Source organism: Notolepis coatsorum (assembly GCF_963971535.1).
Source record: "Notolepis coatsorum genome assembly, chromosome: 5".
Lineage (NCBI taxonomy): Eukaryota > Metazoa > Chordata > Actinopteri > Aulopiformes > Paralepididae > Notolepis > Notolepis coatsorum.
Window position 1 is genome coordinate 114,732,535 of NC_140169.1, and position 17,777 is coordinate 114,750,311.

The following is a 17,777-nucleotide window of genomic DNA, read 5'->3' on the forward strand; positions in this document are numbered from 1 at the left end:
GTTCAAATCTGGCAAAACAGCAACTTTGAACAAAAACAATAACAACAACCCCAATAAGCATAGTATACAAAAACCTAAAACCAATGTAATTAAGTAGTACCCTCAGTGCATGTACAAACAACAACAGCTAGAAGGTCCTGGGTTCGATTCTCGCTTAGGGACCAGGTTGCCGCGTTGCCAGGTACCCAGGTGGGGTATCTCCCGGGCCTTTCTGTGTGGAGTTTGCATGTTCTCCCCGTGCTCGCAAAGGGTTTCCCCTCCCAATAAGATAAACCCAATGGAAAAACATGCAGAACAGATGGCTAACGCTGTCGCGTCCCTGACGCATGGCCCACACCACAGCCCATGTCTGCTCCCGGCTGCCCTTGGGGGGAAGGACGATGGGATGGGTCAAGTGCAGAGAGACATTTCATCTGCGTCCCAATGCATTTGTGTGTTCCTGTGTGTCGCCCATCTTGCATGTGTGTATCAATCTGCATGACAAATAATGACTTCTTCTTCATATACAGATAATAATAGTTATGTACATAATGAGCAAAGCAAAGCACACACACACACACACACACACACACACACACACACACACACACACACACACACACACACACACACACACACACACAAGCACACACACACACACACTCACACGCATACACAGACACATGCTTGGTTGTACACAGAAATACACAAACAAGACACATGCAACACACACACACACACACACGCACACACACACACACACACACACACACACACACACACACACACACACACACACACACACACACACACACAAGCACACACACACACACACTCACACGCATACACAGACACATGCTTGGTTGTACACAGAAATACACAAACAAGACACATGCAACACACACACACACACACACGCACACACACACACACACACACACACACACACACACACACACACACACCCACACACACACACACACACACACACACACACACACACACACACACACACACACACACCCACCTCTTTCTCCTGTCTCTACATTGTTATGAAATAAAATATTCTTCTAAGGAGCGGTCTTTCTCTGCGGATGGATAATTAGTTGGTGTACAACTATATCATCCTATGTTGTTAGTGTCACCTCTATAACACTGAGCTCAGCAGGAGCCTGCACCACACGGCTGGTTGCATATCAATTCTACTGTATGAACTAAAAACAGGAGAACAACTTAACATTCATTGGACTTGACTTTCAGAGGAGAACTGTGTATAAACCAAACAAACGTAAGCAAACATACAGTCTAGCAATTCCTCTTCTGTGCAAAACAAGACTAAGCAAGCCAGTTAAGCCGGATACGTGCCAGTGGGGATATGTTTGTTAATTATGATACAATGTCAACAACTGTGTGTGTACCCAGAGTTTAATTTGTGCCAGAAAGGATAATCACTATCATAATCTGCCAATATTGTGTTGTGTAAGACCATGTAAGATGGTCCATTATTTTCGTGTGTTCCCATAAAGGTTACTCATAAATCACTTGTTTTTAGTAGGAGTGGAAGACAGTTTTGAGTACATGTGGCTTATATGAATCAGATGAAGAAGAAAATACGCCAATGAGGACAGGCAGGCGAAGATGTGCGTGTGAACTACTGCGGACTGTGTGACACGGTGGAAACCGGATAAAATGTCAAAACGTTTGTTGAGCTTTTTCAAACAGGTGGGATCCTAGCAGGCCATGGTCGTTTTGGAGAATAGGTCACAGGTTATCAAAGGACACACACTGCCGAATAAAGATCAGTGGTCAAGACCCTTGGAGTATTATTTATTAAATCTAGAATAATTAAACTTGAAGACATGGTTAAGTTTCAAACAGTGTTAATTATGTTTAGGGCAAGAAATAAGACACTGCCAGAAAAGTTACAAAATATTTTTCATTTAGAAAGTGAGTTTAGTAGGAGGGAATTAAATTGTAAACATCAGTTTGCACGTACCACACTTAAACAGATGTGTCCTTCAGTTATTGGTGTAAAGTTGTGGACTTCTCTCCATAGCGAGCTTAAGGGATGTAATAGTGTTTGTCAATAAAAAAATAATTATAATTTTTTTTAATGTGAATCTGAATAGTGAGATATTTTATTTTCTTGTTTATTATTATTATTATTATTATTATTATTATTATTATTATTATTATTATTATTATTATTATTATTATTATTATTATTATTATTATTATTATTATTATTATTATTATTATTATTATTATTATTATTATTATTATTATTATTATTATTATTATTATTATTATTATTTGTATTATTATTTGTATTATTATTTGTATTATTATTTTCTTACATTCTTATTTATTTCTTGTTTAATCTGTGGATTGTTTGTTTCTTTGTATATGGTATGAATTATTATTTTGTGTAAATTAGGTTGTATGCCGACCATCAAGTAATACTTGTTTAGTTTAGGAATAGGGGGCAGGTAACTATAAGAATTATTATTCTTCCTGCTCCTTTTGCCCATGCTAGAACGTTATTTATGATTTAGTATGAAAAACTGTATGATTGTATTGCTTCCATGTGGCAAATAAAACTCTGAATCTGAATCTGAATGTCCGTTGATAGACAGCAGGGACTAGGAGATCGACTACATGGCTGTTTTGTCGGCTATTTCAGACAAATGAACAGAAAGGTAGGCAAGCTATTTTTATTACAATTCTCTGTGTAGCGTTGATAAGTATTAGCGAGGATTGATAGGCCCATTGCGATGACAACGATGATGAAGACAAGTATGCTAGCTATGGCATAGGCCAATGAAGGGGAGAAGGCAATCGCCCCCAAATAGATTGTATGCTGGCAAGTGGCTTAACGTAAATGCCTGTTGTCAGTGTCTAAATCTTAGGGCATTATGACAGTGTAAGCCCCGCCCCCACAGCTAGTGGGCGTTTGTGCTGCAGGGCAGTGGAGTGGGTGTACTACTGGCCAATGAAAACCTAGCAGGTAGACCCTCCCACATATCGTCGCTGTCGCTTATCTCCAGTTTTGGTCATTTTCATTATTTACATTTTCTTTACTGGGTAATGAATGTTTACATGGTTCTTCTCTATCATGTGAGCCAGTTTCATGACCCTAGGACATGAAACACATTGAAAACCCAATGTATGGCATTAGAAATATATGGATGTCAATCTGAAAATTAGACTGTTTGTCCTGAATTCAAAAATTAGCTTTTTGAAGATAAGAGGTATTCATCCGACAGTGACGATATGGACAATCTTTAGGTCCAGAGTTTGAAGACGCTGTGCAACTGTGCAATCTGTGTAGGTCTGACTGTAGATGTCTTGAAAATGTTAGTTGCAATTATATGACTAACATTGTCTATAAGTTTCATTATTTCAACCACAGGAAAAATATCATTAAAGACAATCCATTTCACAAAGAATGTATTGGACAGCAGCAAAATAAAAACATTTCTTCAGAACACTGGCCCTCAATGACTGTATTCTCACACAAATACAATGGATTGAGAGGAATTTGTTTTGATAACAATGGTGCAAAGACTCAACAGTAATGGCAAACCCATATGGTACAATAATCACAGAACAATTTGCATGCGTTTCACCAGAACAGCGTGACAGCGATCAACAGCATCACTGTATCACTTTTCAGACTGTATCACTTTCAATAGATGTTGTTCACCTGCGATGAGTCTCCTGGCCATTTTAGTTTTCGTTTTCGAGGACTGCATATATATATTTTTTAAACAAAATCCTCAATTTGAATAATGTGATTAATCTGATTCAATTAGTATTTTTCTTTTATTAAATCAACTTTCTTTAATGAATATAACTCATCAGTTTCGTCAACATAAATAATCCAATAAGGGCAGGGTTGGTATGAAGGTGATGGTGACGTCTTATAGTATAATATTATAATATTAGTGTAGCCTAATCTTTAACTGCAACTGTGAAGAAAACCCCCATTGGTTTAAACAGATTGAATAGAAGAAAAAAAAAGTATTATTAAAAATTCGAATGTTGATTTAGAATTCGGATGTCAACATTATGATCAAAGCTTCGAAGCTTCGAAGCATTCGGTACAGCCCTAGCTACAATGATCCACAATCATTTTCGAGATCGGATCTAGATTGACGGAACTACTGCAGCCTGAGTCGGGAGTGGTATTTTGCACAATACCGTGTACTTTGCACAAGCCTCAAATACCGGCATGTAACTCGAGAACCGCTGAACGGATTTTGTCGGATTTTGTCGCTATCGACAGGCAACAAATAAGCCTTCAATTCGATATATATATTGTATTACAAAATATGCACACCCGAGCCACTAGGGGTCGCCAAAGTGCCATTTGCAAAAAGTCAGAAAAACTTCCCATATGAGGGACGTTGCAGCTAAATGTGGTTGTGGCTGTAAAGGGAAGTGATTAGTGTGCGGTTATACAAAGAGTACAATTAAGTTATATAGCAGTACAATAAAGTTACACAGCAACCAGACCACTATGATACTCTATAAAGTAAGGCTGTAAACTACAGCTCCTTGTCAATACTACAGAGGTGCGTTGATTATTTCTGGCACGTGATGGTGGCCCTGCTCTTCAAAATAGAAGTCCAAAGCACTTGTATCTATAGTATCAACTTGGCTCTATTCTGTGTGTTTTGAAAAAGAAAAGTACTGTCGCAATGCACAGTGTCGTATTGACCGGTATCTAGTAATGTCTTACTTTATAGACGACTGAGAATAAAAGTGAACAAAGGTGTAATAAAATAGATTTTCAAGCATCTGCACCGGTAAATTAATCTGATAAAGATGAAAGATTTAAGACAGGATGAACAGGCTGCATTAAAAAAAAACTCATTCAAGAGCCACATGCAACATTCCTTTGGAGTCAATCCAACACTGCCACTGCAGTTCAGTGAGGCAGCCATCAGGTTAATTGGTGTGGACCGGGGCTTACTCCCTCCTGAGCACGCTGCCCCTGCCTGGAGCATGCTGAAGGGGCTCAGCCATAGCACACTCTCCACCCTTTCACGACTGTTGAGAGGCAAAACAAACCGTTCCTTGCTCAATAGAGAATCTAATAACTTCCTGTTTGCTTACATTGGCTATGTGGATGTGTATTAACATCATTAATGGATATAAAAATGAAAAGGTATATAGTTGACTGGAACGCACTATTATGCTGTCCTCACTATTGTTACACAGTGATTCCATTGCCGCTGTCCATCAAGCTTCAAATCACAGCCTTTTTGTGTGTGTGTCATGGAAATCTGAAAATACTATTAATGGTAATAAAAGCAAAAAGAGAAAATGAAAGTCCTACCGCACTAATTAGACAGGCAGGCGTTCACAAACAGAACAAGAATACAATTCAGTACAATGTCCAAATAATCAGCTGTATGGATGTGTTACTGATTTGAATATTTACCAGGAACAAGAGTGTCAACATCTTCAAAAAAGAAAAAGAAAAAGAGGAGTCAGCCATCTCAACCTCTCAATGTCACATTGTAGTTGGGACTATACACAAAGTCATAGGTGAATTTGCTTGAGAGACTAGGCCAGTTTGACCTGCACTAAGCTAGTGAATAGCTCTATGTATCGATCGGTCAGACCTATCTACAGCATCCCAGCCTTGCTAGCGCATACCTAGGCATGGATAATGTCATACAATTTCCATATTTTTGCTCAAGATTTCTCAAACTCGCAATATGTCATCACACACCAATTGATATACAAATTATTTAAATGTTTTTCAGACAAGGCCTGTTTTACGATAGAAGCATCACAAAAAAGCGATTGCTAGAGGTTCTTTTCAAATATATGCAGAGACTGGATCTTATAAGGATCCTTGGGGAACAACCTTGGGATATGACATGAGGGCTTTCAAATATAGCAGTTACAATGAAAGCATCAACATGTCAATGAATACTAAGGTCAAAGGTTGTTACATTGGGGTTTTAATGCTGATTTGGGATTACCCCTTGACGTGTGTCAATCTTACATTAAGTAATCACCTTTGCGAAAGCATCATACCACCTGTATGTACTGTAGTGGTATTTAAGAGCCTAGGTTAATAAATAAAATGAGAACTACTTACATACACCTCTGCCCAAGAGGTCAAACATCTGTACCAAATTGGTAAATGCGTGACCATATTAATTTGAAAGAAAATTAAGCTTTTATCAGTCAAATTTACGAGTTATGCAATGATGTAGTAGTAGAAAAGAACATTGAAATTAAATAATTTAACTTTTTTCAACTCTTTTGGTTCTTATTTATATGAGACTAAAATCACAATAATATAATATTATTTAAATAAATATTTTAAGAGGATATAATACAAGTAAAGGTAGCACTGGTTAGTTTATACATTATAAACTTACCAATAACTGCATGTATCAAAGCGTTCTGTATCTTGTGTTTTATTTACCCGTTGGCTTTATGCTTCTTGCTTCTGCCTGGAGGCTTGCAACTCTCATAGAGTGAGACAACTTAAAAAAGTAGTAGATTTAATTGAGTGCTTCCGGGGGACAATAATTCGACAGCAGTTTATATCGTTTATACAAATATAACTTTCAGGTTGCATAAAAGTACTATATATATATAACACTGTAAGGGAATGAATTTATACTCAATATATTTACATGTTTTTGTCAGTTTGACTGTTATGCGGTTGAGGTCCAACCTGCACGTCATTTCCACCCGAGAGGTTGTGCAGAGCCCTGCCGTCAACCTCTCTGTTGATGAAATGCTGGGAAGTTGATACTATATACAAGTGCTTGGGACTTCTATTTAGAATAGCAGGAGCTCTAACACGTGCTAGAAATAATCAACAAACCAGTGCCATATTCACAGGGAACTGCAGTCTACAGTCGTACTTAATAAAAGTGTGCAAAGCGTTTTTCAAGAAGTCGCCCAGCTATATATTACATAACCTAACTAGAGACCGTAACAGATTGTATGTAAAGGTCTAGAGAGCGTAACAGATTGTATGTATACGTCTAGAGACCGTAACAGATTGTATGTATACGTCACACGGCCTATGGATTAATTGCCCATCATTGTGGGCATAATGTGTAGCCTACTACCTAGGCTCCATTGACATATAAGGAGATGCTACAGTATGGGCAGTGTTGACAGAATCCGGCTATAGGGCGACAATAATATGGTCAAGAGGCATGGTTTCTATCATCGGGGTATTTAGACCAATATCAGTAGGGCACGTAATAATTTTTTTTTTTTAACAATTCTTTTTTATTTTCCCTTTTTTAACATGATCAAATAATTTTTATAATATTTTTTACTTCGCTTTGAAATATTATAGTGAAATATTTTGCACTGTTGTTGCATTTATCTTGTTGAAATCCTCCAACAGGCTCTTTTTTGTAAGTTGACTGGTTTGCACACCAATAATACAGTGCAATAATAGAATAGTAGAATAGATAGTAAAATTATGCAATAGAATGGCCAGAGTAAAATAGTGCTACAGTACAATCAACAGCGGGGTGTATTAGAAGGCTATGGTGAAGAGGTACGTATTTCTGAAAATATTAAGAGATCTAGCTTCCCTAATGTCCATAGTAATGTTCCATAACTTTGGTGCATAGTTAGCAAAGGCTGCATCCCCGATTTTCTGTGGCTGTGGCTTGGAACCTTCAATAGACCAGTAGTAGATGATCGCAATGTTTATACTTTATATATAAGGAGGAGGACCTTGAAATCAATTCTAAATGTTACCGGAAGCCAGTGGTTACTTACTTGTAACTTCGGGTTTGATCCAAGGAGTAAGTTGCCCCATATTGCTCTGTAACATTTCTCTTTTTGTTATAGGACCGACTAGTAGGATTTCAGTTTTGCCCTCATTTAATTTTAGGAAGTTGTTCGTCATCCATTTGTTTATTGCTAAGAGACAGGCGGAAATGGAGTTTATAGCTGTGTGATCATTTGGTTCAGCGGAGATGTACAATTGTGTGTCATCTCCGTAACTATGGAAACATACATTGTGCTTTCTAATGATGTCTCCTCAATGTTCAATGTTCAATGCAATGTTCAATGCAAGTAAAGCACTTTAAACTTTAAGTATGACTAAATGCTTTCTTGACTATATATATAGTAACTGTTCCAAAATGCATAGATTTCTATGTATTTTAGGGGTTTGGGGGGCTAGCTCTTTTTAATATAAATGTCAGATTGTTTTATTTATTTCATAGATTTCTATGCATTTCAGGAGTTTGGGGGGCTGGCTCCCCCAAAATAATTAAATAACATAACCCTAACCTAACCCTAAAACCGAAATAAAGTAAAAAAAAAATCCACCCATTTTCGCCCAAAAACCGGCCAAAACCGGCAAAAAAAGATTTCATATACTTTTGTGCCCCCCTGTGCCCCAGTAGAGTGCTGGGTCTAGATATGTCCCTGGTTTCTATCTTGAGCCTTAACTGGTGTGGTTTATTTATTCACATGGCAGAGCAGCAGTTCTACAGGTCTCCTCTCACTGAGAGGCTGAGGGAAAGAGAAAAAATGGGAGGAGACATCTCTATTTATACTCGCCACCTGGTGGTCTTCCTGAGTGGCTCCGCCTAGAGCGCCCTCTAGTGGAAACAGTTATATATGCAGTTAGACAGTTACTAGTGGAAACAGTTATATATGCAGTTAGACAGTTACTAACAATCCTACACAGAACCTCTGACTTCAACAGGCAGTCTTGTTTAGATGCAGCAGCACAGAGGTCAGTACTCCAGGTGGTTCTAATGGGTTCAGCTACTTGCTCTCCCCCTGACCCGCTGGACCAGCATTCTCACAAAGATGTAAAAGAACACGAAGCAGTGACATTTACGAGAAATTCAGATCCAAGGCAAGCAACTGATACTGTTACCCCCAAATCTTAGTGTGTAGCGGGAGTATAGCGTGTAGCAAACGGCAGAAATGCACTATACCCATGTGATAAGTGAACATGTGATGCATGTCTCTTGATTTTTGCCAGTCAGTCAGTCAGTCAGTCAGTCAGTCCGTCAGTCAGTCAGTCAGTCAGTCAGTCAGTCAGTCAGTCAGCCAGCCAGTCAGTCAGTCAGTCAGTCAGTCAGTCAGTCAGTCAGTCAGTCAGTCAGTCAGTCAGCCAGTCAGTCAGACAGTCAGTCAGTCAGCCAGTCAGCCAGTCAGTCAGTCAGTCAGCCAGTCAGCCAATCAGCCAGTCAGTAAGGGACATTCACTATTGTAGGCCGACCCTCCAGGCGCAAGAGAGGAATAACAATGCTCTTTTTCTCTAGAGACCGTGGCCTAATGTCTTGGCAGCATACAAAGTGGTTGCTTCAGTTTAATTAACACAACAAAAAAGGCTGTAAAAGGATTCTGCAGGAGAAGCAAAAGAGCTCCCACTAATTTATCCGCTCCAACAAAGAGCATTGTGTCCTGTGTCACGCTGATAAATGCTCCCTACACATCCCCCGCGCCTTCCAATCAAACCGCGTGGCTTCGTGGCAAACCATTATTATCACGCTGAACTTTTCCGAGGCGATATATTTTGCTCGTTGAAGATCCCTCCCCTGCTGACAAGGCCGTCTGTCTGCCTCAAAGATTCCATTCCCCAAGTGCAAACATGCAGCTCCATGGAGACAAAGACGTGCTACTTTATTGGGAAAAAGTTACATTTTCCCCCTAGCGAAGGGTACCGGAGAGAAGGAGTGATGGGTAATTGTAAAAGAAAAATCATCTCACGCCTAGAGCTCATACATGTAAAGTGAAACATTTTATTCAGTATGAGACCGTATCAAATATAGATCAGGCAGCACAGGACACGTTTCAACCAGATGAAGACCTTACCGCTCGCATCTCAAAGACGTTGCAGGGATCTCTCTAGCAGTGGAATACGTGCCGTCTTAAAAGCTACTGTGTTTGCAGACTGCATCACTGCATCAAATGTGTGTAAACAAGGTAAATTGTGCCCGTTTGTCACACAGAGACGGGCAGAGAGCCTTACAGTATGGGCCTGGGCCCCGACTGGCTGGCGCTCAGCAGAGGGCAAAGTGTTGATTTAAATGGGAATCCATCACTACTTATAGGCATTCAGAATGCCACCAGCCCCCATCAATCAAGGCCTGGGAAAAAAATCACTTTCAATTTGCTAAAACATACTGGGTGGGATGGGGGGGGTCTGACAATGACAAGAGGTGTCTGAGACAAGGTGTGACACGTTGGGGGAATCAAATGCATTATTTCATGGATTGTGGCGTCTGACCGCGGCCAATTCCTTTGGTATTGACGTGATGCCACTTGTAACCGTTAGCTAAGGAGGCGGCTCCTTCCATGCATCGACTCAGCTCGGGGGGCTTCAGGCAGCCATCACACATCTACTGCTGTCATCTGTGACTGTGTACTGTTGGGACTGGCAAGGAGGCGAGAGAAGGAGAGGGGAAGGAAATAAAGAGCGGACAGTGCTGTTGGATCGCTATTTTTGGAAGGGGGGGGGGGCACCTACTGTGATTATAGAGTGTAGACAGTGAGGCTTGAATGACCATTTGAAAGAAGTAGAGGAGAGTAACGTACAGTAGAGTAGAGGAGAAGAGAGTAGAATAAAGTAAAGTAAAGTAGAAACGAGTAAATTAGAGGAAAAGAGAGTGGATTAGAGCAAAGTAGAGGAGAAGAGAGTAGAGTAAAGTAAAGTAGAGAAGAGTAGAGAAGAGAGTAGAGTAGACTAAAGTAGAGGAGAAGAGAGTAGAGTAAAGTAAAGTAAAGTAAAGTAGAGTAGATAAGAGTAAAGTAGAGGAGAGGAGAAGAGATTAGAGTAAAGTAGAGAAGAGTAAATTAGAGAAGGGAGGAGAGTAGACTAAAGTAGAGGAGAAGGGAGTAGAGTAAAGTAAAGTAAAGTAGAGAAAAGTAAAGTAGGGGAGAGGAGAAGAGAGAAGAGTAAAGTAAAGTAGAGAAGAGTAAAGGAGAGGAGAGGAGAAGAGAGTAGAGTGAAGTAAAGTAAAGTAGAGTAGAGAAGAGTAAAGTAGAGGAGAAGTGATTAGAGTAAAGTAAAGTAGAAAAGAGTAAAGTAGATAAGAGAGGAGAAGAGAGTTGGGTAAAGTAAAGTAAAGTAGAGTAGAGAAGAGTAAAGGAGAGAAGAGGAGAAGAGAGTAGAGTAAAGTAAAGTAGAGACGAGTAAAGTAGAGGAGAGGAGAAGAGAGTAGCGTGAAGTAAAGTAAAGTAGAGTAGAGAAGAGTAAAGTAGAGAAGAGAGTAGAGTAGACTAAAGTAGAGGAGAAGAGAGTAGAGTAAAGTAAAGTAAAGTAAAATAGAGAAGAGTAAAGTAGAGGAGAGGAGACGAGATTAGAGTAAAGTAAAGTAGAGAATAGTAAAGTAGAGAAGAGAGTAGAGTAGACTAAAGTAGAGGAGAAGAGAGTAGATCAGTAAAGTAAAGTAAAGTAGAGTAGATAAGAGTAAAGTAGAGGAGAGGAGAATAGATTAGAGTAAAGTAGAGAAGAGTAAATTAGAGAAGGGAGGAGAGTAGACTAAAGTAGAGGAGAAGGGAGTAGAGTAAAGTAAAGTAAAGTAGAGAAAGGTAAAGTAGGGGAGAGGAGAAGAGAGAAGAGTAAAGTAAAGTAGAGAAGAGTAAAGGAGAGGAGAGGAGAAGAGAGTAGAGTGAAGTAAAGTAAAGTAAAGTAGAGTAGAGAAGAGTAAAGTAGAGGAGAAGTGATTAGAGTAAAGTAAAGTAGAAAAGAGTAAAGTAGATAAGAGAGGAGAAGAGAGTTGGGTAAAGTAAAGTAAAGTAGAGTAGAGAAGAGTAAAGGAGAGAAGAGGAGAAGAGAGTAGAGTAAAGTAAAGTAGAGATGAGTAAAGTAGAGGAGAGGAGAAGAGAGTAGCGTGAAGTAAAGTAAAGTAGAGTAGAGAAGAGTAAAGTAGAGAAGAGAGTAGAGTAGACTAAAGTAGAGCAGAAGAGAGTAGAGTAAAGTAAAGTAAAGTAAAATAGAGAAGAGTAAAGTAGAGGAGAGGAGACGAGATTAGAGTAAAGTAAAGTAGAGAATAGTAAAGTAGAGAAGAGAGTAGAGTAGACTAAAGTAGAGGAGAAGAGAGTAGAGTAAAGTAAAGTAAAGTAGAGGAGAGTAAAGTCAAGTAGAGAAGAGAAGAATAAAGTAAGGTAGAGAATAGATGAATAAAGTAGAGGAGAGGAGAGGAGAGGAAACATGGGGAGAGGAGATGAGGATGGAGTGGAGAGGACTTATGAGTGAGATTTAATTAGAGCTGGTGCATTGTGGGAGCAATTGGCATGCCTGAGGGCCCCATTGCCACAGCGATGGGAGATTTAGAGCCAAACGGAAGGGGGTGGTATGTGTGTGTGTGTGTGTGTGTGTGTGTGTGTGTGTGTGTGTGTGTGTGTGTGTGTGTGTGTGTGTGTGTGTGTGTGTGTGTGTGTGTGTGTGTGTGTGTGTGTGTGTGTGTGTGTGTGTGTGTGTGTGTGTGTGTGTGTGTGTGTGTGTGTGTGTGTGTGTGTGTGTGTGTGTGTGTGTGTGTGTGTGTGTGTGTGTGTGTAAAATGGGCACTACCCCTCTGGCATGTTTTTGTGTGTGAGGGTCCTTGAGTACATGTTTCACAACACCCATACTGTGTCAGGAATTTGTGTCTTTTGGTCTTTTATTGCTGGTGTGCATGAGTGACCAGTGTTTTGCATGTGAACTTGCATGTATGTTTGTGAATCTGTGTGTGTGTGTGTGTGTGTGTGTGTGTGTGTGTGTGGTGTGTGTGTGTGTGTGTGTGTGTGTGTGTGTGTGTGTGTGTGTGTGTGTGTGTGTGTGTGTGTGTGTGTGTGTGTGTGTGTGTGTGTGTGTGTGTGTGTGTGTGTGTGTGTGTGTGTGTGTGTGTGTGTGTGTGTGTGTGTGTGTGTGTGTGCGTGTGTGTGTGTGTGTGTATGCGTGTGTACATGGCACCTGCTGGCCATGTAGGCTGATGACTGTGTGGGCTAGCGCTTCTCAGCCACTTAGCACTCTGGTGGAGGGAAGGCCTGTAGGGAGAGAGCCTGACTCCACCAGCCTCCCCCAATCTCCACCAGCCTCCCCCAGCCTCCCCCAATCTGCACCAGCCTCCCCCAGTCTCCCCCTGTCTCCCAAGTGGCCTGTCTGTTCAGCTGGTCAGAAAGTGGGTAGGCCTCAACACACACTCCACACAGGGCATGATCTTGCTCCCATGTGGAGAGGGAGGGCTGGGAGTCCCCAATGTCGAGTGGACCTACATAGCCACCAGGCTAGCCCACCTGCTCCACATGCTTAACAATGATGATGTCACCGTCAGAGAAGTGGCCAGGGCCTGCTGGATCTACGCAGAAGGAAGATCCCCCTGGCCACCGCAGACCAGAATAACTTCCTCGGCTTCAGGAAGAAAGACTCTGGGAAACTGGACTCTCGGGCCAAGGGCTTCGGGGTCTGGTCTGACTGGCCAGATCTCAATGACCTCTGCAACCAGACTGGAGTTCAGCTGAAATGGACAAGACCCAACACACAGACTGAAGTCCCTGTCTCTGATGAACTTATCACAGACCCCTGTGTGGTTGACGGTTGTGAAGGCCAACATCACAACACCACAGGAAGAGACTGTCAAACTGCACAGAGACTCTGCAAGGAGGGTTCTGCTTAGCATGAAGCAGTCTGAGATCAGGCAGCACTGGTGTGGACTCAGACTACAGGGAAAGCTAGCTTGTTTGGAGTTTGCTGACCACTCGGTCTCACACTCAGTGTTTAAGAATGCTGCTGTTGGTGAGGATGTTTAAAAATGTATCATCAAAGCAAGACTGCAGGTATTACCCACTCAATGCAATCTGTCCACTTGGTATCCTCAAACTCACAGTCCATTCTGTTTAAACCATCAGGATTCACAACACCTAGAATCCATTGCACACATAACAAACGGATGTAATGCATACAAACACCTGTACATCGCTCGTCATGACCGTATTGTGGACATTGTGTCTGATGTGGTACGGAACATATCACCATCTAGTGCAGCAATGTACAAACATGCCAGAGTGAAACCAGAGTGGTTTGGCCTTACCAACGATGTCTTTGCTAACATACCAAATACACCGGATGTTGTTTTTGTTGACACCAGCCACAGGGAGGTGCTGGTCATAGAAGTAGGCTGTACCTTTGATCTGTACATGGACCAGGCCTTCCGGGACAAGTATATCAAATACCATCCACTGCTCAGTGTGATGGCTGACCTTGGGTATAGGTGTAGATATAGTGTACTTGTATTCGGAAGTCTATACAAATGCACCATGACCGGTCTGAGAATTGCTGCAATGTCTAAAAGAAAAGCCAAACAAATTGCCAAATATTGCTCTGTCTCAGCTATTATTGGCAGCTTAGCTACATGGAGAAGGAGGTGCTATGTGTACCCTTAAGTGTTCAGTGCTGCTTGGCCCCAATACATTTGATTCCCTGTTTATGTAATATAATTTGTGGAACCAAATAAAGTATTAAAATGTGTGTGTGTGTATGTGTGTGTGTGTGTGTGTGTGTGTGTGTGTGTGTGTGTGTGTGTGTGTGTGTGTGTGTGTGTGTGTGTGTGTGTGTGTGTGTGTGTGTGTGTGTGTGTGTGTGTGTGTGCGTGTGTGTGTGTGTGTGTATGCGTGTGTACATGGCACCTGCTGGCCATGTAGGCTGATGACTGTGTGGGCTAGCGCTTCTCAGCCACTTAGCACTCTGGTGGAGGGAAGGCCTGTAGGGAGAGAGCCTGACTCCACCAGCCTCCCCCAATCTCCACCAGCCTCCCCCAGCCTCCCCCAATCTGCACCAGCCTCCCCCAGTCTCCCCCTGTCTCCCAAGTGGCCTGTCTGTTCAGCTGGTCAGAAAGTGGGTAGGCCTCAACACACACTCCACACAGGGCATGATCTTGCTCCCATGTGGAGAGGGAGGGCTGGGAGTCCCCAATGTCGAGTGGACCTACATAGCCACCAGGCTAGCCCACCTGCTCCACATGCTTAACAATGATGATGTCACCGTCAGAGAAGTGGCCAGGGCCTGCTGGATCTACGCAGAAGGAAGATCCCCCTGGCCACCGCAGACCAGAATAACTTCCTCGGCTTCAGGAAGAAAGACTCTGGGAAACTGGACTCTCGGGCCAAGGGCTTCGGGGTCTGGTCTGACTGGCCAGATCTCAATGACCTCTGCAACCAGACTGGAGTTCAGCTGAAATGGACAAGACCCAACACACAGACTGAAGTCCCTGTCTCTGATGAACTTATCACAGACCCCTGTGTGGTTGACGGTTGTGAAGGCCAACATCACAACACCACAGGAAGAGACTGTCAAACTGCACAGAGACTCTGCAAGGAGGGTTCTGCTTAGCATGAAGCAGTCTGAGATCAGGCAGCACTGGTGTGGACTCAGACTACAGGGAAAGCTAGCTTGTTTGGAGTTTGCTGACCACTCGGTCTCACACTCAGTGTTTAAGAATGCTGCTGTTGGTGAGGATGTTTAAAAATGTATCATCAAAGCAAGACTGCAGGTATTACCCACTCAATGCAATCTGTCCACTTGGTATCCTCAAACTCACAGTCCATTCTGTTTAAACCATCAGGATTCACAACACCTAGAATCCATTGCACACATAACAAACGGATGTAATGCATACAAACACCTGTACATCGCTCGTCATGACCGTATTGTGGACATTGTGTCTGATGTGGTACGGAACATATCACCATCTAGTGCAGCAATGTACAAACATGCCAGAGTGAAACCAGAGTGGTTTGGCCTTACCAACGATGTCTTTGCTAACATACCAAATACACCGGATGTTGTTTTTGTTGACACCAGCCACAGGGAGGTGCTGGTCATAGAAGTAGGCTGTACCTTTGATCTGTACATGGACCAGGCCTTCCGGGACAAGTATATCAAATACCATCCACTGCTCAGTGTGATGGCTGACCTTGGGTATAGGTGTAGATATAGTGTACTTGTATTCGGAAGTCTATACAAATGCACCATGACCGGTCTGAGAATTGCTGCAATGTCTAAAAGAAAAGCCAAACAAATTGCCAAATATTGCTCTGTCTCAGCTATTATTGGCAGCTTAGCTACATGGAGAAGGAGGTGCTATGTGTACCCTTAAGTGTTCAGTGCTGCTTGGCTCCAATACATTTGATTCCCTGTTTATGTAATATAATTTGTGGAACCAAATAAAGTATTAAAATGTGTGTGTGTGTATGTGTGTGTGTGTGTGTGTGTGTGTGTGTGTGTGTGTGTGTGTGTGTGTGTGTGTGTGTGTGTGTGTGTGTGTGTGTGTGTGTGTGTGTGTGTGTGTGTGTGTGTGTGTGTGTGTGTGTGTGTGTGTGTGTGTGTGTGTGTGTGTGTGTGTGTGTGTGTGTGTGTACATGGCACCTGCTGGCCATGTAGGCTGGTGACTGTGTGGGCTAGCGCTTCTCAGCCACTTAGCACTCTGGTGGAGGGAAGGCCTGTAGGGAGAGAGCCTGACTCCACCAGCCTCCCCAATCTCCACCAGCCTCCCCCAGCCTCCCCAATCTCCACCAGCCTCCCCCAGCCTCCCCCAATCTCCACCAGCCTCCACCAGCCTCCCCCAATCTCCACCAGCCTCCACCAGCCTCCCCAATCTCCACCAGCCTCCACCAGCCTCCCCAATCTCCACCAGCCTCCACCAGCCTCCCCAATCTCCACCAGCCTCCCCCAGCCTCCCCCAATCTCCACCAGCCTCCACCAGCCTCCCCAATCTCCACCAGCCTCCCCAATCTCCACCAGCCTCCCCCAGCCTCCCCCAATCTCCACCAGCCTCCCCCAGCCTCCCCCAATCTCCACCAGCCTCCCCCAGCCTCCCCCAATCTCCACCAGCCTCCCCCAGCCTCCCCCAATCTCCACCAGCCTCCCCCAGTCTCCCCCTGTCTCCCAAGTGGCCTGTCAGCAGCAATGTACTTTCTGTGTCACACTCAGCCTGGAAGGAACAGTGACAGTCATACTGGTACAGGACACTCCTCACCCACACCTCATGTTATTAACCCAGCAGCACAGCACCTGTCTACACCCCCCAACACACACACACACACACACACACACACACACACACACACACACACACACACACACACACACACACTCACACGCACACGCACACGCACACACACACACACACACACACACACACACACACACACACACACACACACACACACACACACACACACACATACACACACACACACACACACATACACACACACACACACAGGCCCATACCCATACAGGACGGCAGCAGATCAAAGGAAAAACATCAACAGGAATTAGTGATGATGGGCTAACAGTGGCTAGCTGCCTGCCAGTATTGACTGCACCACTAATGTGCACCATCGCAACTTCATTATCCTTGTGACTCACATCATCAACACAGTCATCCATGCAGGATAGCTTTGGGAACGGAACAATGACAGCCATTAAAAGCTAAAACATGAATAGATCCACGACAGGGGAAAAAAGCACAACTTTCACACTTTACTCAGCAGCACATACATAAAGTGTTATGAGGATATACATAATTAACTCCTAATGGAAACTCGGTCCCGGTCTTTCTCTCACTCCGCCTCGAAATACTGGGGAAACTCACCCATCAGAAGGAGGTGGAGAGAGACTGTTGTCTGGTGAAAAGGAGCTAGTGTAAGATGATGATTTGCCGATGGCGTTTTTTGAATGCATCAGTTTTTGAGACCTCCAGTTGGAGCTAGCTTACTTGCAAAACTTGAGGTCTGAGACTATTATGTGGAACTACTCTAAATGACATTATGTGAGTGAAAATATGTTC

The 17,777-nt window shown here is 42.8% G+C and overlaps 1 protein-coding gene across 1 annotated transcript in view; it reads right to left on the minus strand.

Moving 5' to 3' along the window:
* The window catches only part of LOC311228313 (1-phosphatidylinositol 4,5-bisphosphate phosphodiesterase beta-1-like), a 397,421-nt gene that overhangs the window by 190,943 nt on the left and 188,701 nt on the right, over positions 1 to 17,777 (minus strand). The gene's annotated exons all lie outside the window — the stretch shown is intronic.